Genomic DNA, 11,047 nt, shown 5'->3' with positions numbered 1-11,047 from the left:
AGCCGGCTCTCTTCCTTCCTCCTAGGCGTGCCGCTCACAATCGGCCCGTCCGGTTTAAAGAGGTGGCGGCTGACGGGCGGGAGCAGCAGGAATGCCTGCTGCAGCTGCCCGCCACTTGAGAGGCAGCGGACCCTCAACTAAAACACGCCGGCCCCCTAACAAGGCTCCCGGCTCTTCATTTAATCCCGACTCTCAGACCTCAAAGCTGCAGCCAGCGGCCCTCAGCTCCCTGACCTCCTCGATCCGCCTGACGGAGAGGAGACGCAACAACCACCACCACCTGAAGACCACCAGAAATCACCTTTCACCTCCGACCGAACAAGAGCCGATCCAGTCACTTTATGGTTCAAAAACATCAACTGAATCCTGGGAATTAAGCATTTACTTTTGTATGTAGAAAGTCAAGTAAAATAACGTCCTTGAGACTTTTTCCACCAAATATTAACATGAAACATTTAAATCTTCATCGCTTTGTTGAGGTTACATAAAAACTATCACTATTTTCTTGCTTCAATGTGAAACTTTTCTGGTTCTGATGAGGGGGAAAAAATCTTTTTAGCATTAAATCCATACAAATTATGATGTTTTTCTTTGTAAAAATAAGAAACTCTCAAAATCAAAGAACAGAGATGAAGCTGAACTACTGCGTTAAAAATACTTCAATTCAGATTTTACGTTTTTAACTGAAAAAAAAAATTAATCAAACCCATTCAATTTTAGTTCATCCCTATTCTAATAAATTTCCTCAAAACTACCATTTTCTGTTATTATTCAACAGAAAACTACACTGTTATATTGTTTTAAGTGAGACTTACTGTAAATATTTCTATTTTAATGCTTTAAAATCTTTGTTTTTATGAAGAAAAATGTACATGTTACATCCATCTCTCAAAAATAAATGAAAAAAATTCAAAATACTGCTAAACATTTTTGAAACATAACGATTAAATATGAAAATTTAAGCCAAAAATCCAGAAAGATACTTGAAATTTTGATATTACAATCTTAAAATAAAAAATAAAAAAAAGAAGAATTCTGCTGGAGTTACCCGGCTGACAGTGTAATACTACTTCTGGCCACCAGATGGTGTGTCACTAACAACTCTGAGGAAATCCACTGCTGCCCCCCAGTGCACAGGAGCGGCATTACTTCCCACAATCCTGCAATTCGTACGTTTAAAACACATTTCACAGCTCGTGAGCCGAGCGCCTCGACATCGTCAGCTGAAAAACGCTTTCAGGCGTCCACACGCCTCGCAATGTTTACACCGTTTTGTTTACAGGATCAGAAGCCACAGAATGCTCCACATTCCACTGCATGTCCGCGCCACCTCATCACTCCAGCCTGCGCCCAAACACATGTTTCCCTTTTAGAGCCAGAGTCTGTACCTTCAGCGTCAACACGCCGACAGCCCGCCCTGTGAGCGCCTGCCAGGCCGCCGGCCCCCGAGACGAGAGGTCGCGGCGGGTCGTGGGTAGAGTAAGCACACGGAGAGGTTCGTGTTCCCGTAAAAATGATCATAAAGAGCACATCAAGATCCCGTGTAAACATGCAGCGATCCGGCAGCCGGGGGGAAATACTCAGTGCGAGGAACTCATCTTGACCTTCAACAGACGGAGGTCAAACCCGCCGTTCATCTCCGCATAACGGCTTCTCCCAACACTTTAAAAGCTTTTTACTTTATGCTCCTGCTCACATTTGCATTAAGGAGCAATTAATTTGATCAAAGTGGAGCTCTGAGGCGAGTCAGCCTGTCACATCAGAGGAGGATGTTAACCACAAACAATCTGGAAATTCTTTGAGGATGAATCCAGACAACTCAATCTGAAGCCACACGCCGTTTAAATCTGATAGAAAAACAAACTCCCTTAGATTCAAGTCATCTTTTAAGGGCAAATTATCCTGTTTACGATGCAAATACAGAACAAAAAAAAACCTTGTTTCTGATGTGGAACAAGAAGTAATTTATTCATTTGTAGATAAAAACGTGACGTCTTGAAATTAAACTGTTTCTACGTATATTAAATTCCAGATTTACATACAAATTTAACAACTTTTTGTCATTAAAAAATACATTTCCTTGAAAGAAAATTCCTGTTTCAGAGCAAAATATAACATGAAACTACTTTGTTACTTTACATTTGTCACATTAATATTCATGGCAATCAGACCAAGTTACTTTAACTTTGTATTTTACAGAAATACTTATATTATTGTTAATCTTATTTGAAGGAGACTCTTATGTCTCCACACACACACACACACACACACACACACACACACACACACACACACACACACACACACACACACACACACACACACACACACACACACACACACACACACACACACACACACACACACACACACACACACACACACACACACACACAGATCTGATCGTTGGGGTCGTGGGTCAAGCCGGGGTGGAGCGGGCTGGAAGAGGTCCAGAGATCAGTGACGATACAGGCTGATCTCCCCCTTCGATACGGCCCATCGCCCAGGTCAGCGCTCTCAGGTTACTCGTGCTGGGTTGTTTGGACACCCACCCCCCCTCCGCCAACACACACACACACAGATAGCCTTGGACGTGACCAGCAGCCTTGGACTTGACAGGCGTCGGGACGTGAAGGACGGAGGACGGAGAGGCTGCAGGTCTGAAACCTGAAGCTCTGCTGTCAGTGTTTTTTAACGTCTCCTGAAGGCATCACGGGGCGTTCAATGATTTCTACCTTGGGTATAAATCAAGCGCTCCTTCTCATCTTCAGAACTGACCTTATCAATCTGAAATCCTTTAATTTGACAGTTCTATCACCATCTTGAAGAACTGAAACATTGATAGATATAATATAGCTAGAATATCAAATCAATCTTAGGTTTATTCATTCGAATTCATTCGATCTGCTGCAGCAGATTCCTGAAAGTGTTTATTCTTTATATAGTCTACTATAATCATCAAGGCATATTTGGACAGATTTCATTCTCTGACCATGACTTGTGGTCTTGCTGTGTGGCTTTGCTGTGTTTGAAAAGAAAAAAAACCTCTGAGCAGTTTCGTGGAGATATTTCACATAAAGAAGTCAAAATAGTTTGTCAAATGTGGAAAGAAAATGAGGATCGGAGACAAAACAAGCCGGGACTTTTCTGAGAACAGCAGAGCTGATGATGCAAAAAGAGATTTTGAGGAAATCGTCTTTGAAACTGAGTCTGATTGAGGGGAGGAAAAAAGCTTTTATCTGCTCCGTCTCTTCATTTCAAGGCCCTGATGGGCTGAAAACACATTCGGTGGCTCCTGATAAAAAAGCGCAGGTGTCCCTCAGCGATAACAGCCGTCGCTGTAACGGGAAGAAAAACCCAGAACTCAGCAGGACTTCAAGGATTCCTGCAAACCGCCATCCTGTGATCAACAGGTCTGGCCGCCCTGCGGTCTAATGGATGGTTTACCACAAAACTTCACTCTCAGTGCTTCACACTGACACACCGGAGCTTAAAGGTGCCGTATCACTCTCCTACTTTACACAAAACCAACACGATCTATCAATTGCTGTTTCTGCTGCACATTTCAGCATTTTAAGTTGAAAATCTGTAAAATACAGTTGTAATGGAGGCGCCGCCTCGTGGTCCCAGTGTCACAGTTATATCAGTGTTACTGTGAAATCTGCTCATTTAAAACCTATTGGTGCTCCAACTGAGGCCAGATTGAAGATTTATAACTACAGAAATGTAGCATCATGGGAAAAGTTGTCTTTTAAGGCTGAAAATTACAAGAAATGTACAACATGTGTCTTTGCCGTCGTTTAGGTCTGCGTTGTCTCGTGCAGGACAACTTTGGCTCTTTAATGGCTCCGTTATGTGACTCTCGATATTAAATACACCTGCGCTAATCACAATCACATGTTATTCCAGAAAAGAGCCATCCGTAGACATTATTTCAAGCAGCATCAAGAAAATCCGGAGGTGCATTTTAATTCAATCCATTCCTGCTCGGTTCAGAGGAACCCAGAGAGACACAGTGAAGCCCTGCAGACCAGGCATGTTTGTATCAAACCACACAACAGATGCTGGTGTTTCAGTGAACACATTCCCCGAGGGAACGTCCCCTGGGGAGCGCTCAGATCACATCCAAATTTCATGGCCATCGATCACATGGTCGTGGAAGAAGCAGTTGAGCCTGATATTCTCAGATTTGCACATTTTCCAGCTTTTTGGATACAGAGCATTGGATCCAAATACTCTGAATAAAAAGACTTAGTACATGTAGTAGAAAGCAGAGCGAGTAAAAGCACACAGTGATATCAAACGTTAGTCCTATCACGAAATAGAGGCATGAACTCTCACTTACTGCACATTTTTGACACTTTTACAAAGTCAAATTAAATCCAGTCAGTCTAAAAGTAAAAGGGTGAAAATGTCCTGGACACAGACTAAATGGAAGGAATGGTGAAGTCTTGACGAGAGGTTCATTTGTAACTGACCCTGGTTCCTCACATGGTTCTGCACTCAGAACACAAAACGAAACTTTTATGAGCCCCTTTTGAAATCTTACAGTAACCATTGAAAAAGCCGAAAATACCTTAACAACCCCGCCTCCTGTCGAGAAGTTACTTTAAGTAATCAGTTACTGACTCAAACTGATCAACTTTCATCACGTCAATCAAATTTGAAGAATTCCCCGGTTTTCTGAAGGCGACACTATCAAATACTGTTTGGCTTCTCAGGGTCAGTGATCCACACTAAATGTGTTTCTCCTGATAGTTTTGTCGTCAAAATGAAAACATTCCTTCTGCCGTGCATCACCTTCACGCGATGTTATCGCCGCGGACGCTGCGGCTGATGTAATGCACACGTTGTTGTGGTGGAGCGACGTGTGGAGGAGACTCTTTCATCCCTGCACTCTTCATATCGTATGTCACAAAGCTCCTCCTAAGCCGGCGCGACGATAAGGTCAAACAGCAGCTTATCACCACTCCAGAAAAGAAAGAAGGAAAAGAGAGAGAGAGAGAGAGAGAGAGAGAGAGAGAGAGAGAGAGAGAGAGAGAGAGAGAGAGAGAGAGAGAGAGAGAGAAGAGAGAGAGAGAGAGAGAGAGAGAGAGAGGCCTCGGTGACCTTTACACCCCGAGCAGAAGAACCACCAATGAGCGACACGGCGAGGGCAGTCTGCCGGCCAGACGCCGATGACATCCCAGAGCGGCGTGTCACAGACGCACCGAAGCACCGCTTGTCATCGAACGCATCTATCTGGGAGGAGGAAGGCGGGAAGGTGGGGGGGGGGGGTGTGGTGGGGGGGCAACGGTGCGAGGGCCGGTCGCCTGGCACCGGACTTCAAAGTGACCTCCCTCATGACGGTGATTCATCACGGCCACGGCGTGGGAAGAGAAGAAGATGAGTGGGGAGGGAAAAACAAAGGAAACCTGCTGACCTTTCCACACACACACGCAGACACACACACACACACACACACTGAGCCGGAGGATCCATTCATAGACGGCAACACATGACTGACTGGAGCCTCCTGAAAGATCAATGATTTACCTTCTGCAATCTCACTTCATCCTGAGGCCTTTTGTCATTTCAACACATAAACTCAGAAAGTGTCAATGTCAGACAGTAGAAATGAAGGATTATGGGAATTCCAATCAGCCCGATGTGGAGCTGCTCCGGAGTGCTTCAGGGTGTGCGGCAACAACTCATGCCAAAAATAAAGGTGTCATTTCAAGATTCTACTTAAGAAGCATTGACTGCCTCAGCTCACATAACAAGTGCATGTAAACAATTGTGAATCAGAATTTTTTTATATATATATATAAATCAAGATGCATGGATTTTTTAAAAATGACATAAATGTGCAATAATGAACGTCACCTTAATAACCAAACCAAAACATTGCAGCACATCTTCATATTGTGCTACCACAGCTTGCAATTCCACTTCAGACCACAAGATGGCGTGATGAGTAAAGGTACATTTGGAAAGTGAGTACAGGAGTTGCCATAGCAATGAGTTTTATGTAGTAAACTTTTCTGGTTTCTAAGCTGGATTCAAACTAAAATCCCCCAACGATTAAAGATACAAAATCAGATCCCAATTCCCCAAAATGTTCATCGTTTGTGCAGAAAGTTCGACACGGACAGTTTACAAGCTGCCTCGGAAGAGTGGTTCTCAACTTTGGGTCCAAGTCATCGTGTAAATGTCAGCTTACTGAAGAAATGTGGAGTATGTCAGTGACTAAATGTAGGATTAGTGTCAACAAACTCAAGAGGAATCCTCTCTGGACATTTTGAGGAAAAACAAGCCAACATAGTCAATTTTTCAGGGAGCAGATTTTTCTGACGGATCTTTGATGTTTCGTTCCATCTATGTTTGCTCTCTGCGAGGCAGGGATTCACGTTGCCTCAACACTTATGACAGTCTTTTTACTCGGCCTCATTTCCTCGGCCCCAGAAGGAGAGAAATTCCAGTCTTCCCCCTCAAAGATGCACGCACATGTCCAAAGCCGAGCTCTGTTGGAGCGGCGCGGAGCTCGGCCGCCGGCGCAAACGTCCAGCGGAGCCCTCGGCAGCATCGGGGGTTTAATGAAAAGTTGGGACAGTTGTCGGAGGGGGTTCAGAGGAAATGCCTTGATCTCGGAGGCCTGCGCTGAATTATGGGCCCGGGGTCGGACGCATCTGGAGCCTGAATCGGACACGTTTCCCAGCCCCTGACGCCCAGACAACAGACAACTCCTGCAGACGTCCAGGTGGATGGATGACGACGGCGCTTCCTCTCTGCTCACACAAACATGTGCGCTTCCACTTTATTGGATGACATTTTTTCAGATGAGGATTCCACTCGCGGGCGGGGGAATGCGGAGGAAGCTTTATCGCATGCGTCCCAGACAGACGGCGAGCCGCTAACAGGACAGCTGCGGGGTCAAGTGTCCCGGATCGAGTGCACACCGTCTTCAGCGAGGCGAATAAAGGCCAGAGGAAACCTGCGAGGGCCGTCCTGAGAGCTGTGTTTATGGCAAAAGTCTTTATTTAGAGACCAAGACGCCTGATGCAGCGTCTTCAGTGGAAACACTCAAACTGAACCAAGTGATGAAAATCCCACTTGTGAAACTCTGAGGTCTTTCATGAGAAATGTCCTCATTCTTCTGCCTGTCATGATTCATAACAGAGAGGGCATTACTGACCAGAAGCCGGGCTGTTGTTTGAGTGCAGAAGGCCGCTGAGGGAGGACTTTAGAGCTCAAATATTTGCGGGCGGCGCAAAGCCGAGCTGGTCTGCTGCCAGTCACCCCTAATTATTCCCATGTTCATGTTTTCCACACTACTTTGGTCCGTACTGCAACATATCATCTTCTCACTCATCGCGTTCCACCGTTCGCTGCCATTAACAGGAGTAATTGAAGAATTCGGGATGTTGATGTTCAGCAGATTTTCTGCATTATCAGGCGAGCTGTCAGCTCATCTTGAAAAGTGTGAACAGAACCAGCAAAACTCCAGAGGATCAATGAGAAAACTGAGACTAACGAGGGCAATTACATTATTTTCACAGGAAGATGCTCTATAATCTGGACGTTAGTGGAGGAAGATGCTCTATAATCTGGATGTTAGAGGAAGATGCTCTATAATCTGGATGTGAAAGGAGGAAGATGCACTATAATCTGGATGTTAAAGGAGGAAGATGCTCTATAATCTGGATGTTAACATGCCTTAAAAAACCAGACGTATGAAGAAAAGCTCTTAGAAACGGAAGCGAACACGGGCTAATGCCAAAGTCACGACATGGGTGACGTCGGGGATCAGAATAAAGGTCTCGTCTCCAAGCGCCATCGTTTTCCCACCAGACCAGAAGAATCAAACACCCGAATCTGATCTTCCCACTCATTTCCCTCCTGCAGTTGTGCATCTGCAAAGACAAAGACGGTGAACATCACTCACCTGACGACAGCCAATCGGCTGCCAGCTGAACAATAGGTGAAGGTGAAACATGGCCGGAGCCGGCGCCAGTCGGCGAGGCCACAGGCCGCCTGTCCGGCTCGCACGGGTCTGGTGTCCGGCCCGAGGGCAGTCTGCTGCGGAGCCGCCTGTCATCAAACCTGCAACCGTAAAGATGGAGTGAGTGAGCTTGGCTACAATCTTCTTGGCTGCTGTTTGGTCTGTTGACGAACATTTAAGCTTCATCTACGAGGGGAAGACGGGAATCATCATTTAAAAGAAGTAGAACAGGATCCATCAGGACTGCAACAACGTCTCGTCCCCATACAACAATAAATAACTGGACACTGTGAGCAGAAACAGCAACATTTGTTCGGAATCTCCCCGTTCACGGTGTCAGGTATGGTCTGATGATGTTTCAAACGTATTTCCTGATGACTTTGCTTTTTGGAAGTGCTGGTGCATCTCCTCCCTTCATCACATTTCTTTTCGCTGAAGGCAGAATTAGATTAAAAGATCATTTCTCTTCTTGGCGGTTAGTTTGGACGAAATGTTTCCTCAATATCTTGGATATCAGCGCACACCTGCATCCGTCCTGCTCCGGGATAAACGAGGCAGCGGCTCCGTGACACGACGTCCCCGAGCAAACAGCAGCTGGGAGCTGAAACGCTCACATCATTACGTCCTCAAGCTGTTAAACATCTCACATCGAAATCAAAACATTCCCAGGAAGAGCGACGGAATGATGAAGTCAGACCCTGCATCAGGCTTCTATATGGATTTACCGGCTCAACATTCATAGTGCTGCAGGTTACATAGTCACCAATTAACCGCAAACACATGTTTTAGTTTTTTAACCTGGAGAAAACCCTCACATGCACAGGCAGAACATGCAAACTCCACACGGAACTGGAGAGAATAACAGGGAGAACCACAAGGATTAATAATGTAACGATTGACGCACTGATTGCCAGGAGTTTTGCAGGGATTTGGGGTGAACGTGTGTCTCTAATAGAGAGAACGAGATTAAAAATGAGGAATTCGAGGGGAATTTTGAAGAGTCTGTTGCTGATTTGGTTTCCAGGTGCGTTTCCTTGATAGACGTCAGATTCAGAGCTCTCGGAGAAGAAATGCAGACCCGAGTTCAGTGGAACTGAGCAGAGGCTGCGGCGCCTCGGCCCACAGCTGCGTACTGACCTCTGCTGGCCGCCTCGCTCACGTCTCTGCTCACGAGCTTTTCTTCCTGAGCTAAACTCACAACCATGTTTCGCCCTCCATGCGTTCACCCTCTGTGCTGACGTCCGCAGGCGTCACGCCGACTTAACCCGGCTGGGCTTCGCGCCGGAACGAAAGCTTGGGTCAACTTCAGCTCGGCCTGCGACGAAAGCTGCAGAACATTGGAAGCAGGTGATGAACCCACAAACAGCCCCGTCACCCGGTTTACTCAGGTGGGAGCTGTTTGCTTTCCCTGTACGGTATATCGATCACCGAGCAGCAAACCACGCTGGCACGCAGGGAAGGACTCAACTAAGTCAGCAAAGCAGAGAATTGTGCTGATGTTTTCCAAACGGTTAAGGCTTGGAGGTTGGTCATCTTGTTGAAAAGTGTAGCTCATGACAAGATCAAGGACAGAAGGAATAATCGGACAGACGCCTATCATAACCACACGTACAAGTCGACTGTTGCACGTTCGTCCAAAGTCTTTTGGACACAGCACTCGTACCTCAACAGAACCAATCGGCTGGAACCTTTTAAATTATTGACCTTAAATTGTACAGAAAATGCCAAGTTATCATACCAATTTGATGAATATTGTACATGTATAAAAAAAGGCCTAGTATAGTCGACAACATTCACCTCGAGCGTGTCGATACTGACCTGCTGTTGGTGCTGGCGGTGCTCGCCACAAACCTATAGGCCATCATTTACCCAGAGACGCTGGAATCCAACCTGGTCTGAGAAAATAACAAAAGTGAGGATATGAAACAGAAAGGAAGATTTCTGATATCATTCCAGAGCTGGGCTGCACAGTAACCAAAAGCTACCTGCTTGTGTTTGGATCTGGCGGTCAAGCTGCTACCAGGCTGTGATCCGGAGGAACAAGTTGTGTTTCGGGTCCTCAACCAGCCTTCAGGGTTGATTCCAACAATGCTCAGGCCTGAAAACACAAGGTTCCTAAAAATGACCACATGTACATTTAAGAGATGTGAAGAAATATGTTGTGATTGTAAGTCAGGATGTGAGAGGACGCGTCTGTGTGTCCAAAGAAAGTGGAGCGACGTGCTTGTTGAGACCTCTTTTGCAGTTCACTCTCAAATAGAAACATCAGCGTCTCGCGGTGTGCTTGTGGCAGTGACACCCCCTGATCGTAAATCCCCGGGCAGGTTGAGCTGCGAGGGCCTCCGAGGCTGCCCACAGACCCCCGCCACCTCCACACAAAGGCCCGAGCGGAAGAAGTCCTGCCGCCGCACACCGAGCGACCCCCGACACCGGGGCACAAAGGAGGCCAAACCTGCCTCCATCACAAGGCTCTAATCTCCTTCCTCCACCTCCCTCGGCCCGCTCATTTACCGCCCCGGTCCACACCAATGACAGCCCACCATGCGGTAGCTCGGGTACAATGGCGCTAATAACACAGCAGCGTGTCCCCGCTCCTCCTGTCAAACAGCACAGGCTTGTGTCCTGACAAAAATGGCAGCTGATTGAAGGGTTTCAGAGGAAGGCGCAGGCTGAATGAAGGCTCAGTGCACAGATCTAATTAAAGCACAATGCAGCAATTACTGCACTTCTGTGTGACAAATGAAGGGAATTAGACCTCAGCATGTACAACACACTCGAATCTCGCTGCCGGGCCCGTGTGTGAGGGAAACAGCCGAGGAGCGAGGTGCCGCAGGAAACTCGCGGCGGACCGAAACTCCCCCAGCTCTGCGGCGAGGGCCCGCTCAGATGTGACGGGACCTCCACGAGGGGATTCCCGCTCCGCACTTGACATTCATCTCCTCTCAGATCACTTGAGTGTGACTTTCCCTCGCCTCGGCGCAGCGTGGAGCCCACGGCTCCTCCGCCACGACGCTGACATGCATTGTTGGCGTGTCACTGGGTTTTGGAGAGGGCCACGTGCGTCCA

This window comes from Lipophrys pholis, assembly GCF_963383615.2.
Source record: "Lipophrys pholis genome assembly, chromosome: 23".
Lineage (NCBI taxonomy): Eukaryota > Metazoa > Chordata > Actinopteri > Blenniiformes > Blenniidae > Lipophrys > Lipophrys pholis.
Note: the sequence above shows the minus strand (reverse complement) of the source record.